Here is a 15,180-nt window from a genome sequence, read left to right on the forward strand (position 1 = left end):
AGTAAAGCAGTTATTGAAATAAAAACCACAAAAATAACTCAGACGCCACTTGCTTTGTAAACATTGTTATTTTGTTTGTTCATTGTGATTTGGGTGAAATTTTACAGAATAACTTCGTTTTCCATCAACAGCTTATACCTATTTTATTGGATGACCTTAACTACACTCTGTTAAAATATCACTCTTCCCCCTTTCTCCTGGGGTTCTCCATTTCCATTCATCCTTTTTTTCTACCCCTTCCTGCCTTATAAAATATTTGGGGGTGGAGGGATGCTACTCCTCTGATCGGGTTTGATGGTTAGCGCATTTCTCATGGATGTTACTGTTCCCTGCACAGGCCTGTCTGTTGCTAGGTTGAAAGGTGATCTTCGAGGAAAAAGAATGTTTTATTGAAACACAGTCACACTAAGTAATGAACAAGGCTGCCTTTCCACTCTAAAAGCAGAGTTGAGTTCACAAAATAGACTGTATGGTGAGCAATGCCTAAAGTGTTTACTTTGGGGCTCTTTGCAAAAGGTTTGCTAACACCCGTGCTAAACGTTGTCTACCAATAGCCATACGCGGTATGTTACATGAAACCCTGGGGCACAGCGGCCTAACCACAAGACTAGTGATTCACACCCACCTGCTGCCTCCCTCCATGTGGCAACAACGAAGCAATGAATTCCTGTCACGATTTATACTCTTGGAAACCCTAAGGAGCATCCCTGGTGTCCTATAAGGTCGCCATGAGTCAGAGTCAAGTCCATGGCAGAGGAATAGAGCTACTGTACTATATCATAAAAGTTTTCCCATAATCATGATTGTCACAGAAATAACTAGATTTAGACATATTCTTCATCATATTCTTTTAGTAAAACATTGCAGCTAGACTGTCAGTCAATACATAATGCTAATTTTTTAGAAAATACTCCAAATTCATCTAATTGTAGTTTTCATGTTTTCAGTGATATTGTTTATAAAGATTACTGTTTATCATGAATTACTGACAGCCAGTCTTTTTAAATTTTATCCTAAAATAAATACCAATATAGTTTGTTATTTTATATTTAAATAAAATTTTCCTGTTGTTCCTTAAAATGTTAATTATGATAAAATGACTTACCATCACTTTCTTGAATTTACTGGGAATTACCAAATTGTCACTGATTATTTTGGCAGACAATTAGAAAAAGCTCTGACTTGAGGTATTATGTACTCATCATCGTGGTGTGCTGGAGCCAGCTCTATCCAAAACAACATGGTATGCTGTGTGAATCTCATCCAATCTGTACTGTGTGGCATTACATTGATAGGTGGGAGTATTTCCATCACAAAAGTCGGAAAATGCTACAAATTAGGTCTATTCTGATTAATTGCTTAGATGGTTTAGAAGCATGTTTACTAGTATAACACTCAATGTCTTTCCTTGGAAGCATGTTATTAAAATATATCAATGGCATTAATAAAACAAAATTAAGAGAGCTAGTTGTACTGGGTATGTATGATTTTCCTATGGCTATAATCCTCTCAAGCCCAATATCAATTTTCTTTGCAGTTAAGGCACAGGAATTGAGACCCATTTTTAGGGATGTGAGTGATCTGATCATTTTCACATTATATGTTCTAGAAGAAAGCTGAATATGCTACTGCAGAACTAACTAGCCAGGTATAGTTTGGAAAATATACTTGAAAAATAAAATTTTAAAAGCTTCTTTGGATCTATATCATGGAAATTGGAAAATGTTGCAAATGACAATGATAGCAAAGACAATTTCAATGAAGAATGTTGTGATGAAATTATACACGTTCACCTGGAAATCTAGCTGACCTTTTCTAAATTCATAAGTTCAAATACAAAAATATGCTTTAAACTCATTTCAAGGATTCTTCAAGGAAGAAAACTGAGGTGAACTTAAAATCACACAGATTCCCCCCAAACCTTTTACCTTATTCTAGACCTAGTAATTTTATAGTTTATCTAATTGATTTAAGTGAGAAAGCATGAAAAACTGCATACATATTGTTTTATTTCTATCAGTTGTTTTTCTTATTCACTAGCCTAGAGTTTTGCCAAGAGACCATGCCAGGCCTTCCAATGGAGTCAGATCCTCCAGCTGAACTTAGTGTTGCTTTTCTTTTCTTTTCTTTTTCTTTTACCAAACCTGTTGCCATAGAGCCTATTCTAATTTGTAGAGACTGTGAATCTTTAAAGAAAAAAGCTTCATCTCTCTCTGGTTGAGCTGCTGGTGGACTTGAACCTCTGGCTTTGAGATCCCACAGTGCCGCCAGGAGCCTTTGTGTTGCCTTATTAGGTAATCAAACCCACGATTGGTTGTGTATGATTTCTAGATTTTCTTTATTACTCTTATACCATTGTTCTTTGGGAAAAAAAACACTCTGGAGTATTTTTTTCAATTCAAGATGCAGCATTTTACTGTTCAAATTTCATTAGTATTTTTGAAACATTAACTTGTTAGGGAAACAATATGATACTTGATAGAATATGTTCTTTTTCCCACACAGCAGCTTACAACAGAAAGGATATATTCTATGCCAAGAGGCTACAATATAAAAGTCATACCTTTGGGGTAGAAAGCTGATAATTGGTTCATAAAGTTTTCAAGAGCATTCATATTTGGACCAATAAATTTTCGGTAATTTTGTGTGTGTGCATACATGCATATAGTTTTTAACTATACAGTTGTATATATATGTACACCTATTAATAGTTGTTTGTTTTTATCTGTTTATGTGCTTAATTTATCTATCATAACCTTAGGGCCCTCAACCTCAGCTCCTCAAGTTTATCAACCTTCAGAGCAGCATACCACTTTAGACATAATGCTGGTTTGAAGTCCTGCTATTTAAACCATATTAATGCAGAATTTTCAGTTACTTACCACTGAAGATAGAATTCTTTTTTTAAGTGTATGCTTATTTCATGATCACTAGTTTGTATTATAAAATTATTCTGTACAAAACAATTATTCTCTATGGTTTGTGGGTGATTTTAGATAGTAATCAGGAGTACATGGTATCTTTAAAAGCGTTTCCACTAGGGGCACAGTTCCCTCATGCACAGATCCATTCCCCAGGAAACATACATGGCTGCACACACGTTCTCAGTTATAGATTTGTATTAGTCTCTTTAGGGTATTCAAAAATGCGATACAATCAGAACCATGGCTTGTTCTGTTCTTGAGGCAGATCTCTTTTGAGAGAAGAGAGCTTTAAACAAGGAAGCAAAAATCAGGGGAAATAAATACCAAATTTCATGAAGATAGGTCAGGAGCAGAAATTTTAAAAATCAGGATCTTCCTCCAGAACTGACAGAGAAAAGGTTCCCCTATATGGTTGCCACCCCGTACTCAGACTGTGAAAAAATACATTTTGTTTGTTAACCTCCCTGGTGGACTAATAATGTCAGTAATTTTGCTCAGGGACTTCTCTTCAGAGCAATCCTGAAGGTGGCTCGGGGTTACCACTTTGGACAGTTCACATTGACCCCGGGCCTCCCTCGGGATTGCTGCCAGGCAGGTTAAAGCTACTCATTTGTAGCATTTCTGTGGTAGATGCACAAGATCACTAATCTAGAAGCCATTGTGTCATTTTCTTTTGGGTATATTTCAAAATGTAAATGACAACGTTTAAAAATGCACAGAACTCTCAAAGACACTTCTATTTTATAATTCCTATTTATATATGACTTATAGGCTTCACCTTTCTAAGGTACAATACAATCGTTAGGTAAGGTATTTCACAACATAATGAAACTGGTGTAACTTTACATTACCAAGGTTGATTTCTTTTTGTATCATGAAGAAAATCTTTGTTGAACAGAAACATGTGTTTGTTTTCAAAACCTTTTCATTGGGAATTTGTTGAGCGGAAAAAAATTGTTGAGGGTTTTCAGAAAAAAAAAGTTTCCTATGCAACAGTTCATATACATGTGGTTTTATGTAATTGACTCCAGTCCCCACAGTGCAACATCACGTACCTACCTACACTCTCCAATTGACTTCCTTCCTATGTTTCCCGTTCAAGTTCTTCTTTCTAACCCCTTTTGAACTTTGTCCTTTGGCAAATGTGCCCTTTTATTATGAATTGACTGATTATCCTAAGAACTCTGTACCTACCTAGTGCCTTTTACCAAAGGATGAAGTGTTAATTGTCCCCCTCTCGTAAACATGTCAGTTGTTTGGCTAAAAATTGAGCCCAGGGGTTCCAGATGTGCAGTGGGACTGAGAGCCATGGCCTCAGGGGTTCCACCAGTCTCTTTCTGTCTTGAAAGCCTGATTTATTTTTTATTATTTGGAGTTATGTTTCACATTGTTCTTCCATTTTATCCATGATTTCCCAATACAATAACCTTTAGGTCAGTTGATACTGGAGTTGGGCACCTTCTAGTTCCTCTAACCTTACTTTTATAGAGACTGCACTTCATAGCCATTTGTCTGTTGGACTCTATGCATGAGTCTTCAATTTTCTTGACTCTTCTTTGCTCTGGATAGGGAGAGATCAATAGGCGCCCCATCGATGGTAGCTCATGAACTCTGAAGACCCCAATCACTACTCACCAAAGTGGGATGTGTCTGATTGATTTTGTGGACAGTTAACACCAATTCATCTTGCTGTGCCCTGAGTGCGTGGTCCTGATTTTCAGACTCATCCCCTTAGGGTTTTTTGATTCCTTCTTAGAAGTTTCAATAGTTTTAACTATGTCTTCTTTGATTATTCCTTAATATATTTGCACATTGGTAAATATATATCTAAAATTATCTTCTGTCAAACCTATGTATATTGGTGGATATATTACCATTCTCATTTTTATACCAATTCAGTTTTCGTCTTTCTATGAATCCACTCATGTGCTACTTGTATTGCACGGTTGTAATTATAATAGTGATTCTGTTTCCTTTAACTTTTGAACTCTTTCCAGTGTCTTCCTTTCTTTTCACATTTTTTCTGAACCCCTTTTACTGTATATTGCACTCCCTTTACCCAAAATACTGTCTCTCCCCTGCTTAGTAATTTACCAGTCTTTTCCTGCCACCTTACATATTTTTAAATACTGCATGTTCTGTTTTTAGGTAAGCACACTTGTTGCTATAGGAGGAGGTTTTTTTTTAATCTACAATGGAGTTATATGTTTTAAAATATTTCTATAGTTTCATAATGTGGTCCTCTACAAAACTGTTATTTGAAAACAATTAACTCATAACTTTTATACATTCTTCTGCTGTCTTCATTGTTTCCACTTGATTGGGCTTGATATAAAAAACACAAAGGTTGTGATTGTCAGGAATTATTGACAGTGAAATTACAAAATTCCTATTTGTAAATGATTAGGGTACTAATTTTATTTTATATATATATATATATATATATATATATATATAGAGAGAGAGAGAGAGAGAGAGAGAGAGAGAGAGAGAAGAGAGAGAGAGAGAGAGAGAGAGAGAGAGAGAGAATTAGCCAGAGCAAGCTATAATAAATAAATAAGCAGATTATGAGTTTAAAATCTTGTGGGGGATTAGACCAACTATCCCGCATCAAGATGGGTTCGAAATGAGGCGTGCGGATGAAAGGAAAATAAAGAGATATATACAAAGCATGGGATCCGGAGGACTTCAATCTGATGGACTGAAGTCCCGAGTATATTTGATGCTTGGTTTTTATATTTTTCTTACACAAGGGAATTGGTTACAAGACAAACACCAAAGAACTTAAACATTTCTAAACTCTTATCTATGCAAATGTTACTTAACTGGTCACAGTTTCTTAACCTTAGAATAATAAAAGTACTAGGTTCAAGGACAATCACACGGATATGCAAGATTCAAGAGAGTCTCAAAGAGATTGTAAATAGCTGAGTTATCCCTCAATGCTTTTAGCAGCAAAGTCACAAATAACAGTCATTTTGCAATGCTTCTGTCTGCAAAGTCACAGAGTCACCAGGAGACTAAATAGTCACCCATTAGTAAACACCTTGATCAACAGGATGCCTCCTACAAAATCTCCCCAAATATTAGTGATATTTTAAAATTTCATCAAGTGCATTAGTCTGAAAAGAAAGTTTATTAAAGAGGAAGCATCTAATTTTTGATAACATTGTTAAGGTGCTCATTATGCTAAATTTGGTGTCTATTATAAAATAATTATGGTTCCTACTAATTTATTTAAATATACTGTTTTAATGTTGAAGTGTGAATTATAGTTTTTCAAAGTCCATATTATATTAATGTTTACTTAATTAGTTCAAAAGAAATACCAATACTAAAATCTAAGGTGAGAGAAAACATTGTATAAAGCATTCACAACCTTGACATTCTTGCTCTAAAATTTGTTTAATGTTAATCTTAAAGCAAATAGCAAGAAACAGAGCATTCGAAACATAGTGGGACTTGCAATTAAATCCTCCAGATATTTGTCTTCATTTTTCAATAGAACAAAGACTAATCTTGTATAATTAAAGGTAAAAATAGTAGATTGTAAAAGATCATTCTCCACTCAGTAGTTCTTAAAGAATGCTTATTAATTATTGGTAGAAAAATATCTTCAATATTTTATAAATTGGGTACACTCAAATAATCTGATCACCTGGGATATTTCAAATAGCATTGTAAATCCAAAGCTAAAAGATCGATTCATAAAATTTAGATTAATGGAATAATGTAATTCTCATTAGCTACATTTTTTTAGAGATGACACATAAGCTAAAACTGCCTTTTGGAAGTCGTTTATTGTTGTTATTGTTAGCTGTTATCAAATCAATTCCAACTCCCAGGGACCCTATGTATAAGGGAGCACAGCCCTGCCTATTCCTACACTATCCTTACAATTGTTATGCCTGAACCATTGTGGAAGCCACTGAGCCCATCCATCCTGTTGAGGGCCTTCTTTTCTGCTGCTCTTCTACTTTACCAAACACGGTGTCCCTCTCCAGGTACTTGTCTCTCCTGAATAACATGTCCAAAGTATGTGAGATGAAATCTCACTGTACTTTGAGTCGATGGTACATTCTGGCTCTACCTATCTCAAGCCAGAGTTGTTCGTTCTTTGGTTGAATGCACCAACAATTTTGGTTAGCCTGCTAAGACCATGTTCATTGCTTCTTGGGTTCCATATAACTTTGTACATATCTCTAGTGTGTCCTGACAGACATGACTTTATAAATATAGGTAGTCTCTGACTACCAACACTGCTAAATTCTGATGAGGGTCTGTCAAAAGCTGGTTCTTATGCAACTAGAACACCGTAGATACTCATGTATAAGCCATTTTTAGCAGTTTTTTTATGCAGTTTTTGTGGTGAAATTAGTTGCCTCGGCTGATATTCAGGTCCGCTTATACTCAAATATATAGGAACCTCATTTTTAGAGTTTTCACTATCACTGCTTTTTATTATTACGGTGGAGTTAAATTTCTTACTGTGGTTTTTCTACCCTTGTCTTCGTGAACTTCAGCCAAATGCCTGGTTGGCACTATGCAAACGGGGCAGGTGTAGCATGAATGGAGGGGATTGATCCGTTTCCATTACCACTCGCCTCGCTATAAAGATTAGCCATCTTTGAAGCAGCAGCAAGGAGAAAACTCCCCGGACCATCACATAAATAGCACATTCTTGATCCGGGACTGTGGCATGGAGACTATGGGACAGATTGAAGGACCCAGGCTGAGCCTGAAGACCAAGGCAAGGAAAGCAGGAGAAGGTACTGGGGAGCAGAGCTGAGAATATGGGATTGAGCAGCAGAGCTGCATCCATGGAGTCATCAACCAATGGACCATGTGACTGAGAGGCTGAGGACCAGAGAGAGACTTGACTGTGAATTGTGGAGTAATGACTGGCTCTTTAGTGTTTGCTGATCCTGACTTGTCTTAACCTTTTATCTTCCCTAATAAATCCCCTTAATCATGAGTCTGTGAATTTTGTATGGTCATTGCAATGAATTATGGCACCCAGCAAACATTTAGAGGGCCATGGGAGGAATGGCTGGTGTCAGAATAGAGCAAATAAGCATATAGGGGTGAATGCATACCTGACCTCCCTGCCTTGTGGCAATAGGGAAGTCAGATGAGTCAGATATGACCTTCATCTTGTTTACTGCAATTAACAATATCTTTATAAATCCAGTCCTTTTTCTTTGGGGGTTGGGATAAAAATAATAACATTATTTGTAACACAGTACAATATTATATGTAGTGTGTGCGAATTACTAATGATAAGATGTCCACACACACACAGAGGAAGGTGGTAAATGTGGTTGATAAAACTCAAATAAGTAGTAAGACAGGGACTACTCATTTTCACGTTAAATGACATTTTATGAGTTATTGTTCCCATCATATATAGTACCTTACATAGTATATAATCAAATCAATTTATCTGAGCAATATATGTAAAACGAGTGATAAAGACTTAATTTTGAATATGTAAAGTTAGGCTCTTATTAATATGTCACTTCTTACAGGTAAAGGAAACAAAATATTCCATGTTAGTCACATTTACTGCTTATATATAAAATACAATTACTATTATGTTCTTTTCTTCCCATACATATTTCTTTGCTTTAAATTTTGATCTTTTAAAGGAGATTATTGTTGCTATTATTATTCCTGATTATTACTGATGTTAAAAAATCTAAAACCCTAGAATATGAAAAATGCAAAAAACACATTTCCTTAAATTTATTGAGTGTGGGAAGAAGATTTTTCTCTAGAATCTTCAAAACATATTTCCCCCATGGTTGAGAGAGATGAAGTGCAAAAAACCAGAAGATTTTAAAATTAGAAGCCAAAATCACAACTCAAAATAGCAAGCACGATGTGGAATGGTTTGCTGCATGATACATCTTTCAGATTCATTTGCACATAAATTATGGATGTGTTTTAATTCCAGTCGCCTAAAATTTTGCTGAATTTCCACAATACAGATTAATTACAGAAAGTCAGAACTTGGGGTTTCTCAATTCCATTGAGATGGACATAGACATAATCCTCTGTAATCTGAAACCTTCTGCCCACTCATGGTCAGGAAATTTGCCTAACTAGATTTTCTTTATTTCTCTCTCTCTCTCTCTTTCTCTCTCTCTCTCTCTCTCTCTCTCTCTCTCTCTCTCTCTCTCTCTCTCTCTCTCTCTCTCTCTCTCTCTCTCTCTTTATTTTCTTTAAATTCCCAAATCTGGCCCAGGATGAACCCCAACAAGGTTCTAAGAGTTGAGAAACCAAATAATAGGTTCTAGTCCAAGAGTGATTTTTAACATAATCTTAAAAGGTAATTCACATCCCAGAGACACGGGTTAAACAATTTGAAACAAAACAAAATCAGTCTGCTTTTTCCTGCTCCCAGCGGGAAAATCTTTGTAACAGGTCCATCGATCTTGATGGGCACTATATTTCTGGCAAGTTTTCAAAGTGGTGCAGGATGAATTTGGCTGGAAACTTCATGACACATTTAAACATCTCTGTTCTGGTTGCCTGAGTCTGAGGCAGGGCTTTGGTGTCTATGAACCAGCGTGGGCACAGGCTGTGCTGCCCAATGGCTTGGGCACCCTCCAAACCTGACAGAGGAGGACTGAAAGTGGGGAGTCTGGGGTGAAAACGGGAAGGGTAGGTTCCCCCAGGATTAACCCTGCTGGGCTCAAGGGTGTGCAGACCGGTTCTAAAGGCACTGGCTCCTATGCTGCCCAGGATGGAAGCTATGCCAGAGAGGTGTGGAAATGGAAAAGACCACCAGGAGGTGGCTTTACACGGCAGGCTCATTCAAGGTCTGCCTCTGAGTTCTGGAGGGCAGAAGTCCACATGCAGGCCACCCATGGCCAGGTGCTCTCTCTGTCTGCATGCCAGAATCTGCCAGCTCCTGGTAGCCCAGGTGCTTCTTAGCACGCCTGGCTCCTGAGCAGCACCTTCATGGGGCATCTTCTCCTGGGTGTCTCCCTTTTGGACAGGCCGGCCCTAATCTTTCCTCATGCTTGAGTTTTGAGATCCGTATCTCGGTGGACAGCCTGGTTTACTTGTCCTCCTTTGTGCAGAAACATTGCTGATCACAGGGCTGAAGCTTCTGCTCTACCCAGCATTGAGCAGGAGGCTCCTGGATGGCCAGGATCTTACCAGCCTGGTCCACGCACAGTATGGGCCAGGGTGAGGTGGGGCGGAGACCCGGCAGGAGGCTCGAGGACTGCCTAACAAGATTTTCACAATGTATTCTTACTTGCAATATGGATAATAAACTGTGCACAATTTATTGAATAGTATATTATTACTCTCACTAATCTCCAATATTCCGTCAGTTATACATCAATTTGTATACATGTATCTGAGAGCCTTTCTGTATTGTTAATGTCTCTATTCCTTTACCACTGTGACAGCATTAATGACAAAATCTTTATATGAAGTTGTTAAGTCTTCACATATGGTAGATTGTGTTGTTATTGTTGTTGTTGTTGTTGTTGTTAGGTGGCAATGCCTTGTTGTGACATAGAGAGACCCTACGCACAACAGAAGGAAATATTTCCCCATCGGTACCATCCCCATAATTGTCCTTATTCTTGAGCCCATTGGTGCGCGCACTGTGTAAGTTCAACTCCTTGAGGCCCTTCCTCTTTTTCACTCTCCCTCTGCTTTATGGAGCATGACACCTTCTCCAGGGACCCGTCCCTCTGGATAACATGTCTAAAGAACCTCAGAGGATTCTTTACCACCCCTGCCTCTAAGGAGCATTGGCCATACTTCTTGTAACACAGAGTTGTTTGTTCTTTTGGCAGGCCATAGTACTTTCAAACATTTGTACCCACACCCTTTCAAACGCATACATTCTTCTTTGGTCTTCCTTATTCAATGCCCAACTTTCACATGCATATGAAGTCATTGAAACTCCCATGGCTCAGGTCAGCGGCTCCTTAGTCCTCAAAGTAACCGCCCTGCTTTCCAACACTCCAAAGAGGTCTCCTGCAACGGATTAAGGCGCCATTTCGCTTCTTGAATGCTACTTCCATGAGTGTTGATTCTGGACCCAAGCAATCCAAAATCCTGGACAACTTCAATCTTTTCTCCATGTGTCATGATGTGAGGATTTTAGTCCTTTTAACATTGAGTTGTAATCTATACTGAAAGCTGCAGTCTTTGACCTTCATCAGCAAGTATTTGACCTTCATCAGCAAGTACCTCAAGCCCTCCCTTGCAGCAAGCAAGGTTGCTGTCATCCACACATCACAGGTTGGTTATAAGCCTTCCTCCAATCCTGATGCAACATTCTTCCTCATAGGGTCCAAATTCTCTGCTTGTTTACTCAGCATACAGAGTGAATGATTTTGGTGATAGGTGCAAACCTGTCACACACCTTTCCTGATGTTAAACCAGGTGGCATGTCTGTTTTGTTCACATCACTGCCTCTTAATCCATGTGCAAGTTCTGCAGGAGCACAATGAAATTTTCTCAAACTCCCATTCTTCTCAAGCCTATCGCTAGTATGTTATGATCTACACCATGCTATGCCCTTTAAATAGTCAGTAAAACACAAGTAAACATCTTCCTGCTATTCTCTGATTTCGGCCAAGATCCATCTGACATGAGCAACGATATCCATGTCTTGTTCCATGTCTTCTTATAAATCCAGCCTGAACCTCTGACAGCTCTCTGCTGCAACCATGGTTCTTTGACCATTGGCCAGTTTTTATTTGCATGTGATAGTAATGATATTGTTCTGTAATTTGAGTGTTCTGTTGGGTTATGTTTTTTTGGAATGGGCATAAATATGAGTCTCTTCCGATCAGTTGGCAAAGTAGTTGTCTTCCAAATTTCCTGGCATAGACAAATGAGTAATTCCAGTGCTTGTTGAAACGTTTTAATTGGTATTCTGACAATTCCTTGAGCCTTATTATAGCTAATGTTTTCAGAGCAGCTTGACCTTCTTCCTTCAGCATCATTGGTTCTTGCTAATATGCTACCTCCTGCACTGGTGAAATGGGGACCAATCTTTTTCGCTGGGGGACTGTGTATTTTCCCCATCTTCTCGTGCTGCTCCTGCATCATTCAGTATTTGCCTATAGCACATACAATGTTGCGACTTGAAGCTTGACATTTTTCTGGAGTTCTTTCCATTTAAGATTTGGGGAGCATGTTGTTCCCTGTGACCATCTCATGCGAGTGCTCTGCACATTTCATCATAAGATTTTACTTTGTTTTCTTGAGCTTCACTTTAAAATGTTCTGTGAGGCTCATTGATTTCGTTTTTTCTGTGCCTTAGCTGTTCTATGATTCAGAGTAGGTTTCAGAAACTTTTCTGACATCCACTTTGATCATTTCTTTCTTTCCTATCTTTTCAATGATGTTTCTCTTTCTTTATATACGATGATCTTAATGTCCCCTCACAGTTCATCAGGTCTTTGTTATAAGCGTTCAATGTTGTCTATTCTGTTCTTGAGTCTTGAAATTATTAAAATTCAGGCAGGATGTACTCTAGATGGTAATTTGGCTCTAGTGAACTCAGTTCAATTTTCTTCAGCTTCAACTTGAGCTTCCATATAAGAAATTGGTAGTATGTGCCACTGTTGGCCCTGGGCATACTTTTAACTGCTGATATTGACCTCTTTCATTTTTCTCCCACCAGTGTTAATTTCATATCTATGCATTTAATCTGGAGAAGAACATTTGTTTAATCACTGTTTATTCTGGTGAAAAATGGTATTTTCTCTGAACAAGTTGTTGAACTTTCAAAATTCTATCATACAATCTATAGCTTCATTTCTATCACCAATACCATCTTTCCAATATTATTCTCTTGTCTTTATTTCCAACCTTCACATTCCCGTAACCAATAATTATCAATGCATCCGGATTGCATGTTTGAGCAATTTCTGATTGAAGCTGTTGGTCGAATTATTTAATTTCTTCATTTCTAGCCTTTGTGGTTGGTGCATAAATTTGAAAAAATAATTGTATTGATTGGATTCTCTTAAATATCAATAGATATAACCCTATCACAGACAGCATTGCATTTCAAGGTAGATTTTGCAATGCCTTTTTTGACAATAAATGCAAAGCCATTCCTCTTGATTGTGCTTGCCTGGCACTGTGACCCTTTGGTTTTCTTATTCAAAATGGCCAATATCAGTCCATTTCAGCTCACTAATGCTTAGGATATCAAAATTTATGAAATCCACTTCATTTTTATGACTACTAATTTTCCTAGACTCTAATTTTCCTAAATCTCTGCTTATTCGTGGATGTTTGCAGGTGTTTCTCACCCCTTTGCGTTTTGCCTCATCAGCCACATTCACATCACTGTGGACTATGGTTGACTCTACTTTTGGAAGACAGCTCCTACCTCGTGATATTTCCACGGTCTTCTAGCCCCCGGAGCCATCCTCTGACACTGTCTCCTACATATTCTGTTTTTTATTCATTAGGCCTTCAATGTCTGACAATGTGGCTACTTTTCCTGAAGTGGACAGTCAATACCATTTTAAGTATACTAGCCCACTTATATTGCTGTCCTTAATAAACATCCGGGGGGCCAATTCTCTTAACCTTTTGATTTTGCCTATAAGCTCTAGCATGAGTTTCCCATTTTTCATGAAAATATTTGTTGTTTAGTAATGATTGCACTGAAGCATAGAGTAGTTTCTCAAATTACAGTGCAATATACAAAGGGCACTAAAACAAAGTAATTCATAGCAATTGGTAATTTTATTTACAATAGTATGCCTTCAGCAAAAGCAGAGAGAAAGATATAAACTTTTAAAAAATTTGAAAAATAAGATATATCAGATCTAACCCATTTTTGAGCGTTTAATGGTTTCTATTTCATTCAATCACTGGATTTCTTGAACTTGTTCCACAGATTGGTTTTCCTGTTATTATGTAACAGATTATCACTATTGTAAAATACATGATATTTAAATATTTTTTGCAAAGTTCCTAAGAGGAAAATGAATTCATATTGACTAGCCAGCTTCTATCCAATGAACCCCAAGCAAATATTTGTGTAGAAAACTTCGATGCCTTACCAATAAAATATTTTGGAAATAACCTGTTCTTTTATTATTATAACTAATAATTCACTCAAATTTGTGAAACAAAGCTCTTTAAAACTAGGACATATAGTGTGAAGATTTCATTGTAGCTTCAAAAACCTCTTAGTTAGTAGTAGAAACACAAAATAAGAGAGCAAAAAGTTAAAGACTGACCCTGACCAATGTTAACTTGTGGATTTGCCCAGAGTTAAATTGAGAGAAAGCATCTCCCAAGCCATAAGACCTACCAAGTGAAGCCCTGGAGTCCCTTCATATGCTCCTGTTTTAGGCTATTTTGTGATGAAATATACCTGTGGAATGCATTTTAATTCATGAAAAGTTGTAAACGTTCTGTTCCCATTTGTTTAAGTGCGTTTGATATTGGTCCACTTAGCTAGCTCTTCTTCTTAAAGATGAATTGATAGGTTGGTTTGTGACAAGACAAAGCTGTTGAATTTATTGTCAACAATCAGTTATTGGAGGGAAGATGAGATTTCTTGAGTGGTGGCTTTGATTTTAGAACTTGGTCTTGGCAATGGAATTTGAACTTGGAAGAAGTCTATGGAGGAAGAGCAAATCCCAACAGTGCTGTTAGAGTCCGCATTCCTGTGTAGACTGAAGGAGAATACTGCTAGGCAAGCAAGTCTCTATTTCTGCTTATGCTTTTTTGACATATGTTACAGATGGCATGGCAGTGATCAAGGTTGGAGATCAAGAAACATACCACACAGATGAGTGAGCTTCCTTGTTCTTGTTCCAGGGGGATTATCAGGTACGGATTGGTCATAGATTTCTCAAAATTCCCAGCTTTGGTTTATAGGTACACATGACCTAAGAACGACATTTCACATTGATTCAAAGGTTTTCTAACAAGGAAACTATATTGAGGAATACCGATACAAATCGTTAGTACATGGACTCATTTTTGTTTGCTTGTTTTATTTTTAACATTGCTGTCAATTCTGATTCACAGTGTCCCTATAGGACAGAAAAGAACTGCTCATTGGGGCTTCTAAGGCTGTAAATCTGTACAGAGCAAATTTTCTGTTTCCTGCAGGACCAGCTGTGGGTTCAAACCACCCATTTGCTATTAGCAGTTGAGCACTTCACCACAGTGCCACCAGTACTCCTTATCTGGATTAATAAACTGCAATATATTGAGTATTCAGTGATATCATCTAACTTCA

The 15,180-nt window shown here is 37.5% G+C and overlaps 1 protein-coding gene across 1 annotated transcript in view; it reads left to right on the plus strand.

The window, feature by feature from the left end:
* The window catches only part of PCLO (piccolo presynaptic cytomatrix protein), a 367,625-nt gene that overhangs the window by 266,752 nt on the left and 85,693 nt on the right, over nucleotides 1-15,180 (plus strand). The gene's annotated exons all lie outside the window — the stretch shown is intronic.

This window comes from Tenrec ecaudatus, chromosome 9, assembly GCF_050624435.1.
Source record: "Tenrec ecaudatus isolate mTenEca1 chromosome 9, mTenEca1.hap1, whole genome shotgun sequence".
NCBI classification, from domain to species: domain Eukaryota; kingdom Metazoa; phylum Chordata; class Mammalia; order Afrosoricida; family Tenrecidae; genus Tenrec; species Tenrec ecaudatus.